Source organism: Periplaneta americana, chromosome 10, assembly GCF_040183065.1.
Source record: "Periplaneta americana isolate PAMFEO1 chromosome 10, P.americana_PAMFEO1_priV1, whole genome shotgun sequence".
NCBI lineage: Eukaryota > Metazoa > Arthropoda > Insecta > Blattodea > Blattidae > Periplaneta > Periplaneta americana.
In genome coordinates, this window is record NC_091126.1 from 116,016,987 (window position 1) to 116,040,159 (window position 23,173).

General features: G+C 35.1%; 1 long non-coding RNA gene across 1 annotated transcript; it reads left to right on the forward strand.

Moving 5' to 3' along the window:
* The first annotated feature begins 21,806 nt into the window (after positions 1–21,806).
* On the forward strand, positions 21,807–22,861 carry LOC138707332 (uncharacterized). Its single transcript, XR_011334181.1, has 3 exons — positions 21,807–21,878; positions 22,613–22,674; positions 22,777–22,861. It is a non-coding gene; the product is annotated as an uncharacterized lncRNA (long non-coding RNA).
* The last annotated feature ends 312 nt before the right edge of the window (positions 22,862–23,173 follow it).

The following is a 23,173-nucleotide window of genomic DNA, read 5'->3' on the forward strand; positions in this document are numbered from 1 at the left end:
AAAGTGGCACAACTACCAGAGCTGGAATCAAGGTGCACGAGATAACTCTGGATAATAATTCAGGTATGAATGTATGTCTATTTCATAGTGATTTTTAGGTATGTAAGAAAATTAGTGATGTACAGTGATTCTGCAATATTAAATGACCTCTGTACGAAAATAAAAAATTTGACTTTTTTTCTTTCAGAAAACTGGTAAAATATATAGTAAGGGAAGAGGTTAATATTGTGAGTATTCTATATATTTTAATTACTGTAAAATGTGCCTTATAATTTAGAATTTCAAGTGGAAAAGGATTGGACAACCTACCCCTTATCCCCTGGCTTAACTGCTTCACGACTATTGTCTTAGGTCAGTGATGTCAACGAGAGCGCAAATGTGCTCATAGCCCGCATGCGCTGATCAGAGTACGTAAGGCACGCAGGTACAAGTCGCTGGTGAACACAAGTGTTGCACAGTACACATTGATGAAGAAGTCGTTCAGTAAGTTTCAGGCTGACTAGACTCTTAACTTGTTATGTAAGTGAAAGATGAGGTGATGCTCTTTGTTGGTTTGTGAAAATTATTTAGTTACAAAGACAAGTAGTGTCGAACGCCTGAAATTATTAGTTCATCTATAGAATGATACAATATTCAAATTAGTTTGTTTTCATTGACATTAAACAGCAGTAAATGTATGTGAAGATGTATTGTAGAGCTTCTTCCTCACAGCATTGTATTTACAGAATAAGGTACAAACAAAAGTGTGTGCTGCTAATGGAGTAGACTCGTTACATGTCAGTTACGAGTTGTGTCTATACATTTTCCAGATTTTCGTACCTAAATTCACAGTTTAACGATGTTTCTTACCATTACGATATTGTTCTGTCCAGGTATTTTGAATTGCGTGAATATTTATCAGAATTCATAATAGAAAAATGGAGACAGTTCACAACTAGTTGACTCTACATGGATGGAGGAACGTAACTTTCTCAAGGATATATTAGAGCATCTGAACGTTTTGAATTTGAGATCGCAAGGAAAGAATCAATTAATTTGTGTCGACAGATATTGTTAAAAGCTTTCAAATGAAGATTTCATTGTGGATGTGACAGACCTCAAAGCATAATTTTTTATAATTTCAACGCCTTCAGTCACTGAACTTTTGCTCAACAGTATAAAATAATGCAGTGTTTTTTTAAATCTCTGGGAAGAGTTCCATAGACGATTTAAAGATATTTACCTGCTCCAGCCCAAGTTGGATTTGTTTTATGATCCTTACTCATCAAACCCAGAAAATGTACCAACACAATTACAATTCAATACCTGAATTGACAAACATTCCAAGTCCAAAATTTACCGAATTCGACTTTTTACTTAATAAGTTGCATTTTACATAAGGTATCATTTTCTGTATAAAAGAATATCCCAAGTCCGACTATAAGCCTTTGTTTTTGGATCATACAAATATTTATTTCAATACTCATAATGCAAGCTTATATAGTTTCTTCGCGGTCCTGAAAATTTTACTTCAATGGACTTGGAATGTTAGCCAATTTAGGTCTTCCATTAGAAATTATTTTGCTGCAGGAAACAACATTTCACCGGACATAAGAAGTCTGGTGTCGGCAAAAAGCTGAAAAAGCACTTCTGAATTAAGCGAGAAGTCAGAAATTTAAATTTGTTTCTAGAAGTGTGATGATGCTCATATAAGTAGTACATGATTATGTAACAGTTAATAACAATAATTAGGCTAATTATAGGCCTCATAATGTAAAACTGCTTAAGTTAAAGGGAAGCTATGTTTATTATTATATTCTACTATTTTATAATTAATTGCATTTATTCGAGAGGTACATGCCGCAAAACATGTTTTTATTTCTTGTATGAGCGTAACACAATATCTATTACTGAAGAGCAGTTTAATTCATCTTGCAGTGGTGGGCCAACAGAGTTCATTTTGCTCACCACTTCCTTTTCACTGCTACTGCCTGCGGAATAGATTCACTGGAACCCGTGAGCGCTTGGGAGCACGTAGAGTCTTTCACGTGCTCTGACCTTGACATTCCTGCCTTAGGTGTCACTCATGAGGTTCCAATCAATATTTGGACTACTGACTAAACATAATATTTTATTCCGCATTTCACTATTTTTATAGTATTTTTATGTCTAGGTAATAAAATACAAGAACGTGTAAAGTATTTACAAAATTTGTGGTACTGTAGGCCTATACACAATACACAGTGTTCCGCTTATAAGTTTAATAAAACAAACAGTTATAACGTCATAATTAGCGTTCAAATGGGAAAAGGTTAGTACCATTTTAAAGAGGAAGTCTGAAAGTTTTAACACGTTGTTGTTGTTGTTGTTGCTGCTGCTGCTGCTGCTAGATGAGTTACGCATCGCGCGCATGCGCAGAACATTTCATGTGAGAAATGTTATCGTATCTTGCGTCTTGGGGAAAAGTTAGTCGCATGTGGACATCACAGCAGAAAGTCTTTTGTGTGCTATCATTAGCAGAACAAAAGTCTGTGATTCGTGTACAGTGCCTGTTTCGTCGTCAGTACAATCTTAGAGTCAGGGAAGCCGTTCCGACGTACGTATCAATAATAAATTGGGATGGGCAGCTCAGAGAAACGGGAAGTTTGTTATCCAAAGCAGGTAAATATTCCAAGCAGAAAGTTGCAGAAGAAAATGTCGGATATTTGTTAAGGACCAAATCTACAGGACACCAGTACGTGATTTGGCAGACTTAAGGAAATACTTTATGTTGCTGTCAACATTGTCACACCACAGATGCTTCATAATACAGGGCTCGAGGTAGAATACTGGTTGGACATTACCGTGCCACTAATGGAAGCCATGTTAAGGTTTATGGGACGTAAGGTAAAAAAAAATTCCCAGTTTTCACTCTTTGTAACAATTGGTTTCATCAATAAATTCGTAATAGTTCAGAAGTTACAACTATGCCTTCTATTATACGTATAAGTGTAACCCCGGTATTATAAATTTAATGGATGCTCGCAAAAACTGGCTGACCATCATTTGATAATAATGCAGAAAATTTTATTTTTGAATTAATTAAATAAGGAAAATATTTCCTTTGCATTAATATTTTAGTTTTTACATGAATCCAAATGATGGCAATCCGTTTTTGCGAGTACCAATTAAATTACATTACAGTCGTGTATGCGAATACATTTCTTCTTTGAGAGTCTATTTATTATAGCAACACTCGTTTAAAGCGACATAATTCCTTTTGTCTCTCCGATGATGCTACAACCAAGTTCAACAGAAGTAGTAATAGTGTGTGTGTCTAATGCCTACTCGCAGCAGGAGCAGCAGCAGCAGAAGCAGTAGCAGTAAAACAATAACGTGTATTTTCGTCTAAATCGGGAATAAACCACCTGCAAACTCACGTTTACAAACACAAGATATGTAACACGAAAACCGTTGTAAAAATCGCGTGTTGGGAAAAACATTAAATAATCTTGTTTGCTACACTTTTTTTTAGGAATACGAATCGTGTGTGTTGAAATCTTTTGAATGCGCATCCAATAGATTTAAAGAGAGCAGCAGCGACCATGCATAAGAAATACGTTTAATTTGTTCAGGTGCTGTGTTCATACATGGAACAAGAGAGCAAACGATAATGCGTCACTGAATTTGCGTTTACTCGTGTTCGAACTCGGGTATTAGGAATTGAAACAAACTGCAAAGCCGGTATAAATACAGGCCACCAACTATTCAATCACAAGTCCGCTAGTTGGATTTTAATAAAATTCAAAGTTTCACAGCGTTCGCCTTTGAGGTAACAGAGTGTGGGCTTCACTCCATTTTCTAGCAGACTATGACGATTTCTACTGGGTGCGTGTTTGCACGCCGCATCACAGGGGAACAGTCACAAAGTTCGTGCCGTTCCCAATACTGCCCGGCGGTAATGCAATGGATATGCAAACCTCACAATGCTCTACACCGGCTGTCTAAGTTCTATATCCCTAATCAACTAGCCCATAGACAAATAGTGGTACACATTACCGTATGACATTCTCCCAGGAAATCAGGTTTGTCACAGGAAATCAGGAGCCGTCGGAATCGAAAATCTTGTAAGTATATTCTACTTATAATAATAATAATAATAATAATAATAATAATAATAATAATAATAATAATAATAATAATAATGATAATAATAATAATAATAATACTAATAATAATAATAATCCGTGACGCTACAGCCCGTGAAAGGCCTAGACCGACCAGCCGGCTGCTGGCCTCACGCCCACATGTCGAAGCAGAGGTGGACGATCATCCAACCAGAATGGAGGTATCGTGTGGTTAGCACGATGACCACCGTATTATTTTTTTCTCCTCCCTCTTCCTTTTCTTTTTTCTTTTTTTGTATTATCTTGATATTTTACTTAATCGTTTGTATGTGTTTGCTATATAGTACGTTTTTGCTATCCAACTTTTTATGTCTTGGTAACCCATATGTATTCTCCTATCAGTATATTAACTGTATATTATATCGCAATTAAATTAATCGTAGAGTTTATCTCAAGCAGTTTATGTCTTATAAATTTATATATTCCCCATATATTACGTAACTGATCTTGGTTATATGTAATTTTTTACCTTATTTTATATTCTCCTTGTATATCACAAATGATCTTGACTATTTGTAATCTTCTACTCATTAATTAATTAATTAATTAATTAATTAATTAATTAATTAATTAATTAATTAATTAATTCATTCATTCATTTATTTTATTCCATAAATCTTACATGAGCAATGAAGCTTTAAGATGTGGAACATGTCAACATTTTACAATATTACAATTACAATTTTTACAAATTTTTATAGTTTTACAATTTAGTAATGTTCTACAATTTTTACAATTTTGTACAATTTTTTTTTTCATTTTGGCGAGATGTAGTGAGATGAGATGAGGTCCGAGGATTCGCCAAAATATTACCCGGCATTTGCCTTTTGGTGGGGGAAACCTCGAAAAAACCCAACCTGGTAATCAAATCAAAGGGGTTGATGCCAAAGACTCGCCATAGACCATCCGGCTTCAGTCCCACGGCTGGGGAAAACCTCCGAAGAAACCAAAGTCCAAAGGGGGATCCAACCCAAGCCCGAACGCAGCTCCGGATCAGCAGCCCAGCGAGTCTGCCGACTGAGCTACATCGATGGCTCTACTAAAAGTATACAATACATAGCCAATCAGATTATTAAATTTACAAACGCAAACGATCATTCATAAGTTGAGCTATATTATAATACAAAACAATTTAATTAAATTTAAGGCATAAACAATTCAACCAGTTGTGATATACAGAAATTGATAATACATATCATGCAAACTACTTCAAATTACAAACACAAACAATTTATCAGTAGAGCTATATAGATTACTATTCAATTTAAAGCATATACAATTCATCGGCCAAAACTATACAAATATATACAATACAAAGTAGCATATTTTCATTAAGCTATACAAATTTGTGCAATTAATATCAAGTAGATTAATTCAATTTATAATCATAAACAATTCATCAGTTGAGCTATACATATTACCATTCAATTTACAGTAGGTCTATATACAATTCATCAGTAGAGCTACACAGACTAGTAATCATTTTAAGAACATATACAATTCATCAGCCAAACTATACAAACATATACAATCAAATTAGTTCAATTTACAAACTTATTTTCGTTAAGCTATACAATTCATATGAATTAGATTAATTCAATTTATAAGCTTAAACAATTCATCAGTTGACCTATACAGTATACTATTCAATTTACAGTACATACAATTCATCAGTTATGCTAAACAAAAAATACAATACATAGTAAACAGATTAAGTCAATATAAAAACATATTTTAGTTGAGCTATATATAATTGTACATGTCATTTAAGTAGAATAATTCAATTCACAAGCATAAACAATTCATCAATTGTGTAGAAGGTATGAGTATGTAGAAATTTGGTTAATTCTTTTCTTAACCTTTTCTCGTTGTTCTTCAAATCTTTAAGATAATTAGGCAGTTCATTGAAGACTCTTATACATGAATAGCGAACTCCTTTTTTAAAACAGCTTAGACTAACAGAGGGTAGATGAAGATCTGATTTATGTCTTGTATTAAAATGATGAATGTCTTGATTAGTACTGAATTTATCTTGGTTCTTAATATACAGCATCATTAGGGAAAGGATGTATTCGCAAGGTAAAATCAAGATTTCTAAGTTTCGGAAAATATTTTTACATGAGGTCCTTTTATGCACACCGGCCATTATTCTTATATCTTTCTTTTGTAAAATAAAAACGTGTTTAGCTTCAGACGAGTTACCCCAGAATATTAATCCATATTTCATTACAGAGTGAAAATATGCAAAGTATGACATTTTAAGTAAGTTTATATCACCAATAGTAGATAAGGATCTTAATGCATAACAGGCAGAGCTCAATTTACGAGTAATACATTCTATATGCATTTTCCAGTTCAAGTGATTATCCAATTCTAAACCAAGAAACTTTGTGCTTATAGATTCTTTGAGATGAGTTCCATTTAATCGAATACTGTAGGAAACCTGAGCACTATTGTTTGTATTAAATTTGACTGCACTGGTTTTATCAGCATTAAGTGCTACTTTATTTGCATGGAACCATTCATTCATTAGATTCAGCACTGTATTAGAAGTGTTTATATAATGATCGTATTGTTTGCTTGAAATAATACTACATTTTATCTAATCTCTAAGGTATCTTCTTTTGTGTTGTTTTGTATTCTATCACATAATTTTGTATTTCATGTACAGCTGTCAAAAGAAAATGTGGCCGCTCTCCTGAAACAAAGTTCCCTTCGGGTATCTTCGCTACAATTCGGAGACAGGCGATGTTACATGTTGTTGGACCACGTTGCCCGACATCTATAGTTATAAATGAAGTATTCCGTGTGTTATTCGATAGCGTAATGGTAGCGTTCAGGTCTCTTATTCGTGAGGTCCTGCGTTCGACTACAACCTCGTGCTTTTTATGTTCTTTTTTGTTCTGTTCTTGAGAGAGACAAACTATACACAATGGCTACTTTCTCTTTTACGATTATTTTAGTAATTAACATCAGGTTCATTAATACATTACGTCATGACTTCATCATTATGATATTGTGGCTGCAAATGGAAAGAAAAATATTTTATTCTCAATAAAATATCTTTCGTCGCATAAACAAAACAAATCTACTGGCGTCGGCCTTAAAACATTCAAACAATTAAGCGTTGAAAAACAAAACAAAAAGCCACAATTCAATATTTAGTCTATCTTCCTCTTATCTCGATCATCTTGCAGTCGAGTGGGCATGGAATCGACTAGTCTTTGCAAATAGCGACTGTTCTTAGACACGATATTACAGGCATTCTGAACATACATACATAAGTTTTCTGTCCATGGGCAGGTCTTTCATTGCAAACCCAGCATTCTCCAATCCTTCCTATTTTCTGCCTTCCTCTTAGTCTCCGCATATGATCCACATATCCTAATGTCGTCTATATTCTTTTCAACCAGAGACCCAACCAATTCCTTTTTCTCTTTCTAATCAGTTTCAGCATCATTCTTTCTTCAATCACTTTTTCAAACAAAATTTTATTTCTTATTCTGTCTGTCCACTTCACACGCACCGTTCTTCTCCACATCCACATTTCAAATGCTTCAATTCGTTTCTCTTCATTTCGTCGTAATGTCCATGTTCCTTCCCCATACAATGCCACACTCCACACAAAGCACTTCACCAGTATCTTCCTTAGTTCTTTTTCCAGAGGTCCGCACAAGATCCTTCTTCTTCTATTAAAAGCTTCCTTTGTTCACGTTTGCAGTTTTCTTGGGAAGGATAGGCCTAAATGCGGTAACATCCCGTTGCTTTCCACGCACCACTATCTCTTTCGCATCTTATTAAATTCCAGGGGACCCAAGCGTGGAGATGAGGAGAGTGGATTTGACTAATTGGGCCCTCCGGACTTCACCGAAAGTCACGGCAAGGGTTAAATATTAATTCTATCAGGATGTTTCACCCGATCACAGACCGGGAAATCTCAATTAGCCTTTGCCCCCCCCGAATCCTGGACTAGTTTCTACGAATCATCAGAAAATCTTAGAGTGTGATTGGGCCAATTTTTCCGAAAATGTTTCCACACATTTGCCCTCGTAGCTCAGCGGACGAATGTCGGAATTTAGATGTCAACGTCTCAGGTTAAATTCCTCGTTACTCCTTTTCATTGTATTGTGGTTCAAGATAGTATAATGTAATAATACAAAAAGAAAAACTAATACCATTATTATGCAACTGGATTTTTCCAAACCTAATATTAAACTTATGTTATTTATATCGCTAAAGAACGATTACAATATAAATAACTTGAATATTATTTATACAGTATCACTAAAGAACGATAACAGAATATAAATGATAAATATCGGTTTTTTTAATTAATATAAGATATTATATAATACGTATTTAATTATATAAATAAAATAACCTATTTTACAAAGAAAGATGGTTATTTGTGTTATAATAATTACATAAAATACAGATTATTTATATTGCGAAAGAACAATAACAATTTAAATAACTAGAATATTATTTTGTAATGCTAATGAAGGAAAACAGAATATAAATGATAAATTGAATATTATTTATATCGCTAAAGAACGATAACAATATAAAAAACGTGAATATTATTCATATCGGAATTTCACAGATTTATTACAGATGTATTTAAGAAATTGTAGAAGAATAGTAAGTAGTAACAGTGTCCTATTTATTCTTCTGGGAGCCAAATTTGTAACTTTTAAAAGTGTGGTTACTATGTTGAAGTGTATGTGTTGCAACGGATGCTTGATTTGTTATGTATGTGAGTCAGTTATGGGATGCTTGATGTCGTCGCAATGTCGTAATTATAGTTTGATTGTGTTTGTGTGACTATTGTGTATTAATTTATGATGTATGGTACGGAAAGCTGCATATTTGTGTTATAGAAGTGTTACGTATGTGTGTTGTTAATGTTTATGTATGTTTCAAATTGATAACTGATATTTGTTTTGCAATCGCAATTCCTAATTTACGGATTGATTATGTTTTGTTTACATCGCGTAAGCTAATTTAATTTTCTTTTCCATTTCTCGTTATGCTTATCTTTTTTGTGTATAAGATTATAGCCCTAACATACATATGTAAAAGGACAAACCCTCATTGGAGATACAATAATAATCATTATTATTCATATCGTTATAAAACGATAACAGAATACAAATGATGACCTGAATTTTATTCATATTTCTAAAGAACGATAACAAAATATAAATAACGTGATATCCATAAAGAACGATAACTGGATATAAATGATAATTTGAATATCATATACATCGCTAAAGATCGATTAAAAAATACAATGAAATCTTGAAGAAGGCCCGAACCCACAACCTTTCAATCATTAAACAATAACTTTACCGCCGGTCTACGAGGCGCAGATATGGAATTCTTTCATAGTTTCGGAACTCCTTGTACAAACACATGCATCGTGTAACATCGCCGCGACCCGAAGTGGACTTTGAAAATATTCGCTGTTCACGAGTGTGGCTACTTTTTTTTTTTGACACCTGTACAGTTGTCAAAAGAAAAAGTGGCCGCTCTCTAGACACAAAGTTCCCTTCGGGTATCTCCGCTACAATTCGGAGACAGGTGATGTTACATGTTGTTGGACCACGTGGCCTGATATCTACTGTCAGAATGAAAGTTTTTGTGTGTTAATCTGTAGCGTAATGGTAGCGTTTCGGGCAAGTGTTCGTAAGGTCGTGCGTTCGAACACAGCCTACAGTAATGCTTTTTATGTTTTTTTTAGGAGAGAGAGAAAATATAATTGTTTCTGTTTCTTTTATGACTGTTTTAGTAATTAACATCAGGTTCATGAATGTATTATGCCATGACTGTGTCATTATTTATTATGACATTAATGCTGCAAATGGAAAGAAAGACTATGTTCTCAACAAAAATATCTGTCGTGGCATAAGCAAAACAAACTTACAGGCGTCTGTCTTAAAAAATTAAAACAATTAAAATTAAAAAAAAAAACAAAAAAGAAAACAAAAAGCCATGATTCAATATTTAGTCCATCTTCCTCCCATCTCGATCACATCTTGCAGTCGATTGGGCATGGAATCGACTAGTGTTTTCAAATACCGACTGTTCTCAGTCACGGCATTCCAGGGACCATGGACGAGCTCCCAAAATTCATCAGGGCGTCTTGAAGGGGGATTGGGCCAATTTTTCCGCATATGCTTCTTTACTTTTGCCCACATATTCTTTAAAGGGTTCAATTCAATATCCTGTCTCCTCGCAAACCAGTCCCGAATCAATTGAGATGTGTGGACTGGATGATTATCCTGCTGAAATTGAAGAATTCGAACACAACACGGATAACCTACCACTGTGGGCATGCATGACAGCGTATCTGTGGTCGAATCGGTTAACAGGAGGACGATATACAAGAGTGGGTCCTTCCTTTGTAGTAGAAAAGGTAACTTCATCAGAAAAGATTACTCTTTTCCAATCCCGACAACCATTTCCCACTGCAAAGACTAAACGCTCCTCTATATGCTCTTCCTTATGAACTTCCCTAGGAATGCCACGTCAAGATCTCAAATTGGCGGCCCTTAAACGATATCTCACGGTCTGGTCGTGGCCAGGGAAATTAACAACTGCCTTCAAAGTAGCAGCGGTATGAAAGGGATTCCTTTCAAGCTCTGCCACTAATCTGGCGTCCTGTTGTGGTGTTAAAATTTTCCTTCTACCACTCCCAGCTTTTCGGCCAAAAATTGCCGAGCGTTGATAATTTTGCACCCATCTCCGGGCTGTTCTTTCTGAAACGTTGAAACGCCTCCCTGCCTCGGATGCCGAAAAACCAAGATGAATCGCAGCCCGTATTATACTTTCATTCGTTCCTGCACCTCTTTGTTGAGCCATGTCAGTCAAAGTCGTAGGCAGAAATGGCGTCGTGGTTTCCTCAGAGAATTAGCCTCTGCCTAGGTCTTAAAATAACAGCAAAACATTCATTATACTAAAAATATATATTCTTCAATTAGGAAATAATAATATAAATGCTTGTTAGAGTCTTATTAATAACTATATCATTTTCAAACATAAAGTCCACAGAGTTAAGAAGAATATAATTATTTTATAATATCGACCTCAGTGTCGTGATTTGTTTGCGAAAAATCTATATTGAACTGTATCCACGCAATACGTCCTTAATCATTGCTGCTGTTAACACTGCTACTGTTGCAGTTGGTATTACAACTACAAATATTATTGTCATAAACATAACCTTTTTATATCATTATTAAATATTCAGAATATAATTGAAATGAGTGTTCAGTTGTAGTGTTTCTGACAATGCGCTGGATTACGTTAATACCAGGTAAATGACATAGTTCAGTCGGAAGAACGTAGGAACGTCGGACGTCGCGAAATTCGGAATTGAAATGTCAACGTATAAGGCTCAAATCCTCGTGACACCTTTCCAATTTATTATGTTACAGGATAGCATAATGTAATAATATAACATTATAAGAAGAAAAAACTAACACTCGTATTAGGCAGCTGTATTGTTCTAAACCTAACATTAAATTTATATTACTTATATCGCTAACGAACGATAACAGAATACAAACGATAATTTGAATATTATTTATATCTCTAACGAACGATAACAGAATACAAATGATAATTTGAATATTATTCACGTCGCTAAAGAACGATAACAGAATATAACAAATTATAACTTGAATATTATATATATATATATATATATATATATATCGCTAAAGGAACGACAAAATATAAATAACTTGAATATTATTCATATCGATAAAGAACGATAACAGAATATAAATTATAATTTGAATAATACAGTATTTAGGCTATATCGCTAAAGAACGATTAAAAAATAAAATGAAAACTTGAACAAGGCCCGAACTTACAACCTTCGAATCACTAAGCGAGCTCTCCACCGCTGGTCTACGAGACGCAGATATGGAATGATTTCATAGTTCAGGAACTACTTCTAAAAGCACATGCATCGTGTAACATCGCCGTGACCCGAAGTGGACTTAGAAAATATTCGCTGTTCACGAGTGCGGCCACTTTTTTTTTTGACAACTGTACATTTATAAAACCTGGTAGAGTGGAGGAGAAGGTCTTATGGTCTTAACTCTGCCAGGTAAACTGCTACTACTAGTGCTACTGCTACTACTTAACTTCTCAAATGTTGTGTTTCCGAAAATTACAATTAGAGCCCAGGCGTTTATGACATGTAATATATTTTCCCCTTTTCTGATTTTCACTGTAAACTTAAAACATATATCTTAACATATACTGAATGAAATTAGATGATTTTTATTAGTAGCATCTTTTAGACTCTTATGTCTCCCGTCACGTATCCATCATTTGTTTATAATTAGGTCATATTTTAGTCATATATTACTCCTTTGCATATGCTTACCAGTCGTCTTACAAAGAATTTTACACAGCCCGTATATGTTGCTTGCAGCTTCTCAAAATTTCATTTTAAGTTTGTAAAGTGAAGTCATACTGACGTAGGCAAATTCATTGCAACAGCTTATAAAATCTTTATCAAAGCTCAACTACGACACCAAAAATTTAAGAAAATAGTCTCTACTATAACTCTGTCTCCCCAGTCTAACCTGAAGCACTGGGAAACGTGGCTCCAACCTGCATACTACTATCACAGTCTACTAGGCTACTACACCAATTACATTCAAGATGTAGTTAATATTTTCAATCAGTGGCCTGTTTTTTAAACAAACTCTCTATAATCCAAATTATTATTATCATTATTATTATTATCATTATTATTATTATTATTATTATTACAAACTATTTTATTTACATTTACTTTTCTCATTTTATTTTCCGAGAATACTGCTGTATTTAGTTTAAATCTAACCAGGTTAGACTGCATGCAATTATATGACCTCTATGTAACATTCGACAAAAGTTCCTTCTGAAGCCTCGGAGTATATTGTTACTCGCAGATCTCAGAAAAGCAATGAGCAGAGAAAGGGTGTGTTTTAGGGTGAAATATCAGTCAGTTTGGGTGCCATAAAAGTATACTGTAACACTGCATTCTGTACGACAGTGGTGGATTGACGCACAGTTTTCTGCCAGCTTGACCGTTAATTTTTATTGTTATTCCGACAGTGATATTTTTCAGCAGAACAGCCTAATCGACGCCGTTTATTCACCATTCAAACATCCGTACCTTTCACAATTTACGTACTTCTTAGTGTAGCACATTTCGTGACACGTGATGTACTCAAGTTTCGTTCACAACAGTGAGAAGATAGAGTTTCTTTTGTTTTATTTAATGTGAAAATGAGTGAAGGTAAGTAGGTGTATCAGTGTGACGTCTGAATATTTAATCGAAACGTGTCCGAAATCTGAGCTTTGAGGAAAAGCAAATTATATTTCCTCGGGACAGGGCAGTGCCTAAATTAACAGCACCTGGATGTCACATATAAATATAATGGTAAGTCCACAGAAATGCATTTTGAAAATTAGTATAACATAATAATAATAATCATAATAATAATACAGTACAATGATAATATAAAAACAAAATAAGCAATAATATCTAACCACGCCCACTTTCTTCACAGAAATTCTAGTAACTGCATATTGCATTCCTTCATCTTGTTTTCTCGCTTCGTCACTGGTTTCAATGATGTCGAAACTTCCTGAATCAGAACTATCAAAGCAATATTTTCAAGTACAGTAGCACAATAGCCGGGGAATTCGCTTATTTAAAGTCAGAATTTTGCACAACATCAACAATTACACAATTAGAATAAACTGACGTTAAACTTTGTGATTGTCCTTAGCTTGTGAACAGTGTGGAAGGTGAGTTAAAGACTGCACGTGGTGAATTTGGTGAATGTGTTTACGCAAAACTACCGTGTGTGCTGGACCGAAATCAAACGCACTCTAACACTCTGCAATATTAATGATTTTCTATACGGTAATTCGGCAACGTTCGAAGAAAATGAGCTTGAATTCAACAGCAATGGTTTAATTTATTTAACAGCAATGATATAATTTATTTTAAATATACTCCAATAGCAGCCTGCGAATTCTTTTTAGTGGGTTATTTTACGATGACCAATCAACATCTCAGGTTATTTAACGTCTGAATGAAATGAAGGTGATAATGTCTGTGAAATGAGTCTGGAGTCCAGCACCGAGAGTTACCCAGCATTTGCTCATATTGGGTTGAGAGAAAATTCCGGAAAAAAGCTCAACCAGGTAAATTTCCCCGACCGGGTTTCCAACTCGGGCCACCTGGTTTCGCGGTGAGAAGCGCCTGCGGTGTTGAACGTAGTTTTTCCCGTTTGCTCACAGCAAAATACAAGATCGGTTTCATTTTAAAACCTTAAAATTAAAATGTATGTCAATTGCTTCAGAAAATCTGTACGACATTCCATCAATATACACCGTGTCCCAAAAGGTACTTTACAACTTTGATGTGTTGGAATTTCGCCTTGACGTTGTACGCGCCACTAGAGGTGCGCATGTTGAAGTGGATTAACAAAACAAAAACAGAAAAAAAAAAACTTCAAGAGTTGGTGAATCATATAAACCATGGTTTGTTCCTCATTGGCAATTACAGACCGAATTACAACACATCAAAGTTGTAAAGTACCTTTTGGGACACGGTGTATAATATTTCTTTCATTTTATATGCACTGAAGTGTTGTTTAACTTATCTAGACCTCTAGAATGAATGTTACAGAAATGTTAAATATTAATGAAGCAGATTAATACGTAAGTGTTGTGTTTTTATTACATATTGGGTAAAATTCTATTTTTGACAAAGGATAACGTGTTAAAAAGTAAGAAAAGTTTTAGGTCATATGGTTATGTTTTGTAGTTTTGACGTGATACGTCTTTAAAATCAGACCGATACATGGGGTACCAAAACGGAAGCAGCTACTCCTATATAACGTTTGCAGGGTGATCCATCTCTACATTACAACTTCGTGACTACCAACATGATTGAAATAAATGTGACCTCATTCGATTGGATATACGACTAAGATGCGAGGCTTGGTTCGAGGTCCGTGGCGTCTGGCGGCCAACTTGGGCGTCGAATAAAATTTCCGGGCAGTATATATTGCGACTCCGATGTGGCAAACGAAGGATTTCGTCTAGATCTGTCGATTTAATCTAGGCGTATTCACGTGTAACAAACGGCCGTGTCCCTGATACAGCCACACCCCAATTTTTTAAGGTCATAGTTGCTTGACATTTTAAAATATTTTTCGTTTACAATGATTAGGGTCCTAATTATAAATTACTTCCAGAATAATCCTCAAATAGGGATCTATCACACAGATTTACATTATAGATAATTTCAATATGATATTGTGTCAATGACAATGCAGAGACAATGAGAATCCTGGAGGCAAGGCAGATCATTAGCACCACAGGCACATCTAATTGAGAACACTGCGTTCCTGGTGCAACCACTTTTTCATTTAAAGCTGGGAAACTATGTAACACCTTTTGCAAAATATAGAGGGCACTACCATCGCTTTTGTTATTGCAATAACCGATAGATGTCAGTTTTAAAATGAAATGTGTATAAAAGGAAATAATGACGGCGTAAGCTCGTAAGATAACATTCGGCCGTGCAAATGGCAGATAGGCGAGTCCACTTATATTAGAGTTTTGAGTACTCAAATTACATTATTCTATATATGAAGGTTGAATATAATACCTTTCACGAGAGTCAATAGTGTTTTGTTATTCCGCAGTTTTGCCCTTTTTACAATTACAACTTTTCTCCTGGTCAGGGTTCCCTGAAACGAAGGATCTGAATTTTAAGTAGGCCTATCTTCTTCGGAATTTTGTTCACGAAATTCTTTATTATCCAACACGCCCAGAAAGGAAAGTCATATTTATAGTTTCATAAATAGGTAATACCTAAACTCACGCAGCAACCACTGAGAAAATACACCGAAATGGAAGATTTGTCATGAGTAAGGGGCGAATTTTGGTGTAATTTACTTTTAAATTTAAAAAAATGATCTTTAATATAGTTATTCATTGTATGATGCAACAAACCTAAATATACAAATTAATTTTGATTTTTTTTGCATTTGTTCTCACTTTTTAAAATTTGATTTTCTCCTATTCCTATTTATCTTGTGTAGAATTTATATTAAACAATGTCGTTTTATTTGCAGTAATTTTACATACGAATCATAGTTGCTGCTTTTCACCAACTGTTTTACTTTGCTCAGAAAACTGTCCTTTAGTCAGTGGTCATAGCGAGCCGATAAGCTGATGAGGAATGTGGCGAGGATAGATTTCACCATAAAATACAGAGTTCAGAACAACCTATTAAAATTGCTCAGCTGTATGCCCGCAAGCTCGTTAAAACTCAGCCGTGGAAGTTGTTCAAAATTCCTTGCATATCAAGGTTGAGGAATAGGATGGCTGGGGGAGAGAGAGAGGAGAGTGGGGAAAGAAAAGTGTTTTAAAATGTTAACTTCTGATTACTAATGATATGTTTTAAAAAATCATGCTTTAGGACGATCTTAAACTGCAAAGCGCCATTGTTTCCAATGGAATAAAATATAACTTCATTGAAGGTTTCAATAGTTATTTTCTTTTGAATATAAACAGTTTCGCATAATTGCGTGTACATAATATTTTTGCAACACATTATGTGATACATTAACCTTCCTGCTACCAAGATTTTTTTGCAACTTACTAGGCTACTACCAAGGGGGCTTATACAATTACCCCCAACAAAATGAAGGTACCAATATTTGTTAAACACTTGGAATATTAAGAATACATACATTATTGACTATGAACGTATACCAAATGTAAAAATTTAAAATAATTTTCCACTTTTTAAAAATACAGGGTGATTCATAAGTCCATTTCCAGTTTGTTAAAAACGTGTATCAAAATCAATGAACCTCGTATATAGTATTGGTGACACTATGAGAAAAAAAAAATATCAGTAAAGTTAAACTTGCTTACCTTCCATTTCAAGGCAAACTCCTCAACGCTATATAATTTTGACAGGTGAAAAACAACTCTACAAGCAATGAGAGTCACAGTACATTATTATAAAAAAAAATTGTAAGTATTTTTGGTTACCATTTTTGTTGAAATTCAAACATTCAAATGCAATATATACAAACCATGAACATACTCAAGACATTTCTTTATAATTAAGTAAAATCCTTAAAAAATCGTTAAATTCTGAAAATAAATAAAAATACAAATCTAAGAAAATAAATTTTAGTTTTTTGTTGAAATTTAAATATATGAACACCACCTATACTACAGTGAATATCTCGGAAATAAAGGCTCTACTAATAACTGAGACGTTGAGAGCAGAAGTGGTGTAAGTAAAAAATGAGTAATGAGAGTTAAAGTAAACATTCTGTTAAATACAGCGCAAAGTAGCAAATAATATTGAATTTATTTAAACTATTAGTAGTCAGTGGATAGCACAAAGGACATATTATTTGCTACATTGCTATGTATTTTACAGAATTTTTACTTTAAACCTCATTACCCAATTTTGACTTACACCACTTCTGCTCTGAACTGCTCAATTATTTCTAACAAAACCGCTTTTAGAATAACTATTACATAGAGAAATAAGAAATAAAAAAATTGGAAGCTAAGGTCATGATATTCATGGTAATATAAAATAACAATATGAATACTGTTATTGCAAGCTATCTTGAACCTTACATCCCCTAAGGGCCTGTACTACGATCGCCTGTTAAAGCTCCAGATTCGTATACTCCAGTTTAGCAATCTGGAAGTTAAATATTTTGTTCTGTACGACCAGCTGATTTTAACTGAAGGATTGTTATCCGGAAGATATAGTAACATTTTTATTACGTTGGCAATGAAGTTACTAAAAATGTAGTGAAATTTATTGCATTGGTATACCTTTCCCCGCGTATTTCATCTTTATGTTCCGTGTTTATATGGTACTATTTATTTTGAGGTTTTATTGTAAGCATTATTCATTATTGTTATTATTTATTATAATACTGAAGCTCCAGCCAAGAAAATAACAGAGTGAAGAACAGAAAATAACACATACATGGAAGCAAAAGGTAAGATTTTAAAGGTTATGTTTCTTTTCGAATAGTAATAATTCCTACCATATGATAGTATTTTGGTTTTAATTAGTAGGCCTAAAGAGGACGGATGCGGGTTCCAGCAAAAGTGCGTTTTTCTCCATAATCATTGTTTTATTCATGTGTAACTGCACAAGAAGTGTAGGTGGCAATTATTTTTGTATTGTAATTAATATTAAGTGTGCTTTCAGTTTGTTGTATAGCCTACATTATTAGTGAATAGGGCCTATTTCGTTAATTTTTTTAGAAATAGTGTACTTCACGGCTTCAAATTATGGGTCGAAGGCACAATAACTCGTTTAAAAAGAAAAGTTCACTGATACTGATAATAATGAATGATGTCTTTGGCCTGGGATTTCTAACCAACATTAGTACAGCAAGGTACACTGTTCCTAGCAAATTACCAATATTTCAGTATGTTAGGCCTACGTATTTTACTGTTAGTAAATGGCGGATATTTTGTATTAGGCCTATAATACCATTCGATCACAGATAGGGCCTAACATTATTTTTTAAAAGAACAGCATGAGGTGGAGAGACGTTTCCACGTTGCTGCTACCAGTTCGACTATAATCACTCACTGTAATGCACATTCAACACCTCGTAAAATAACACAGAAACAGCAGATATTAAGTTTTTTCCAAAGTTTCTATGTACAGTATAGTCATATGTTTGATATTGTACTGACAATTGTCCATTGAAAGCTTTAGCTTATTTAGGTATAGAAACTTAGATAAGGGAAAAAGAGAAATACAGTATATTTTCTAATGTTGTAGGTTGCATATGGAATTAACCTAGTTTTACTTCCTTTTTAGTAATATAGAATGAAGCATGGGAAGAATATAGTAACATCAGCACAAATACAAGGACCTGAAAACAGCTGAGAAGCAAATTTGAATTCTTGGAAAAGAACACAAAGAAAATTGCTGCTGCAGAGAGACAATGCAGGCTACAAACAATTGGAGCCACTCCAACTGAAGCAAAACCTAATCCAAACTTAGCCAAGGTAAGTGATTTAATTCTCCTATCAATTGAGTGATTTCTCAGTGATTTTGATTCATATTCAATGCATAAGTTCACTTATATGTTAAGTTATACAATTATTAAATAATAAGCAGAGGATATTGTATAACACAAGTTAGAATTCTTTTAATTTATTTATTCATTCACTCATTTATTTATTTACTTACTTTTGTTACAGCCGAAGTAGTAACTAAACCAAGTTCCACTGATACCAGTGCAGCTAATAACACGAATGAGGTTAGTGTGTAAGCAATTAAGAGTCAGAAGAAGAGATGATGAGCTTTAGAGATACAAAATATTAGATTCTTGAAAATTCGGATAAACTCCTGAACATGGATTGCACCCTTACCCTTTACCCCATGCAACTAGCTACTTTCCTTGCAGACTCCTCCCTCGCTCGCGTTCTCACGCTTCATCTCGCTCCGTCCGAGACACGCACCACCTCGAAACATCATGGCGGCCACTGACGATCTCCGTAAACATCGACGTGTAGCATATGATGAAAAAAGCTGGGTATCGGGGCTGCAAGCCCCGATGATGATCCGACGTGTAGCACATGAAAAAAGCGGGGTATCGGGGCTGATGATCCGACGTGTAGCACATGATGAAAAAAGGCGGGGTATCGGGGCTGCAAGCCCGATGATGATCCGACGTGTAGCACATGATGAAAAAAAGCGGGATGTCGGGGCTGCATGCCCTGACGAGGGGTGTCGAAAACATGATGCGCATTTGACAAATGCAGACTCTGCTCTTTTCTGATTATTTGTAGGCACTGAAAAGTACCTTTCGGTAAGATACCGATTTTCGTCAGCATGAGAATTATTAGCAAGTCTCCTCGCTTGGTCCTGCCTGCTCGGGGGATGAACCAACCTCGTCGCAAGTTGCTGGTGGGTACACCGTAGCAATGTCGCTGAGATATGCATGGAAACACTCTTCAGTCGACTTATTGTGGAACCTCCACTTTCTATACACGTACTCAGCTAGGTACGAATCCATCATCTTTTTATTCCTATTGCTGCTAGGCGTACTTTCCTTAACACGTCTCCACATCGACTCTACAGTGTTCGTGTGGGCACCTGTTTCTGGATCTTTGAAATTTTCCGAATGGTTTACAGTCATATGACTGTAAACTTCGTCACTCAAAGATTCGTATGCCTTCCAACAATCGGAACAAATTGTTGTTCCTGGAAGGACATTTTCCTTCAACACTCCCAACAGAGTGTCTCGAGTCCTGTCCTCCACAGTGGCAAGAAAGCATTCCTTGGTAACGCGGTCGATGCCCCCAAACACCCACTTGCCCTCGACGCGCTTACCTCGGTTGTACTTTCTTTTCCCGAACTTAGATTCGTCGATCTCGACGATGTGTCCGGGCCCCCCTATCTGAGTTTGTGGCCGCTTGAAAAGTACTTCCGCACATACCTCTCTGCAGAAGTTGTACCAGTCCGTCACGGTGGTACAACTTATGCCTACATCAATTACTGATTTCACTTGCTTCTGTGATATCTGAGCTACCCAGACGTAAGTGAGATCAAAAACACGGGACATGGACATCTTAGAAAAGGCAAACCAAGAGCCGTTCCTAAGCGTCCGCTGTACAAGTGCTTTGTGTAACACCTCCACGTGGCCCCGTCACCAGTATCTGTGCGCGAAGTTAATTTCATATCGCCACCGCATTTAGGGCAAGTGTACGTAATTGCTAATAACCCTTTCTGCTGCAAAAACCGTATCAACTTACCGATATCGCTGCTAAAGTTATGCACGGCGAAAATATCGACAAACGATTCCATGTTCCTGCTAGAGTAACACAGTCGCACATCCAACCCTTTCGCACGTCGGCACAAAACTGTCGCCATACCAAGATGTCCAGCTTCACCTGTTAATTTCGCCACCCCTTCTTTTCTGATTGGCTTTTCGTGGCTTAGGTCCCGTTAACTCAACGATCCTTTACTCCCCTACCCGCCCGCCCTCCATCTAGTCGCATGAATTTACATTAATTTATGCACTTAAAATACAACTTAAAATCGCTTCATTATAACATATATATCCCTCAACATTATTACAAGCGAAAAAATATTACTTTCATGATGATTTATCTTAAATACCATCACGTCTACACAGTAATTTATTCTTGATGATTGACACTTGCAACCCGCATGTTGCACTTTTTTCTTCTTCGTGAACATTATATACGACTTCCGAATTTTTTCAACCAACACGTGTTCTCCAGAGAGACTGCAGAGTATTCCGGCTGCTGAAGACTAATGGATTCAACAATGAAGATGAACACATGAAGAAGAATAACATATACAAAAAGGACATGAAAGCGAGAGAGAGAGTCCTCCAGCAGGTAATTTCCCCCCCCCCATAGCTTATGTTGTCATGCCCCCCACCCTTCATTATCCATAATTCCCACCGTCCCCTAGTGACTTTGGGAGGGGATGGAAGGTGCAATCCATGTTCTAAAATTTTCCCGAAAATTGATATACAATTTTAATTTAATGTCGGTATTACATTATAATACTATTATTTATTTTTTATTTACAGTACCATTCAGGTTCACAGTGCAATTCTTTAGTTTTTTAAGTGAAACTGGACATACCAACAATATCTCCAGGTAATTTGATTTATACTACAAAATGTTCTTTCACATTCTACGTATGATGCTTACTTTTCCAATCTGAAATAGCTCTAACATGTAAATACATCTTCAGCCAACATGTTGAAAATAAAACTAACACACATACTATGAGAAATCTTCAGCAAGCAGTAGATAAATTAGATGCATAAGTTAAAAAAAGATGTTAAAATATAAATTGTACATAATGATGAAATGGTCACAAGAAATGGATGTCATAAAAACTAAACGTCATTGTATTATAATATTATGTGGGATTTGAGTGGGAATTTGAAATTTATAAATGTAGGCCTAAAAGTAGAAAGTACACTAAACTGAAGAATTTATTCTGAGATTTCTCTGTAATGGGTTTGTAATCTGATTAGGCCACATTGTGTTGAGTTGTATTTCAATTTTACCGTGAGGATTCTCACTTTGAAACTTGTGAATTATTTCTTGTGTACAGAAAAACGGAAAAATATCTTTTCATAAGGTAAAACAGAAACTGACTATACTCTGTTTACAATAGAACTATTTGCTCGGTTTTTTCGCTCTCTTTTTTATTGCAGCTTCACTTTCTTATTGTTAAAAATGAGTTTGGATTAATAGCACGTTAGAAAATACAATACTGTTACAGCTGCTGACTTTGAAGTGTCCACACATTTATGATAAAACATCATCTTTCTCCAGAATTCAATATTTTAAGAATTAATTCCACTCTTAAAATATTACAGAGTCAGCTGGTGCAGCAGATGAAGGTCTTCCACTGTACGGGTGTCTACACAGTGTAATGAAAGTAAGTTTTAAGTGAAATTACTGGTTTATTCAGTGTAGGTAGTGTAGGCTAAACCCAGAAAGGTCTGAATATAAGCATATATCCCTCTCTTAAATATTTTAGCTGATAATGGGATAATAGCTGATCGAGTTACACCCCAAGGATGCTTAAAAAAGAAGAAAGAAAAAAAGCAAGCCTCTGAGGAATGCATTAGCCACATTCAAAAATCATTCTCCATCTGTGAACTGTAAGTTTAATGTTGACTTAATTATACTTGAGATGTATACTAGAAATGCATGAACTTCAGTACTATTACAGTGATTTCTTTAAAAAATACATTAGTTGAAAGTTGGATGTTAACATTATAACAAAGAATGATTTGAAATAAAAGTAAGTCATGTCCCCTCATGTTTGGAAACAGATGGGGTTTGGAATATCAAAAGTAACATTTGGAGTTTTCACATTACTTTTTCCTCCTCTTTAATGGGTGGTCCATCTACAAGGACATCTTCAATTAGTG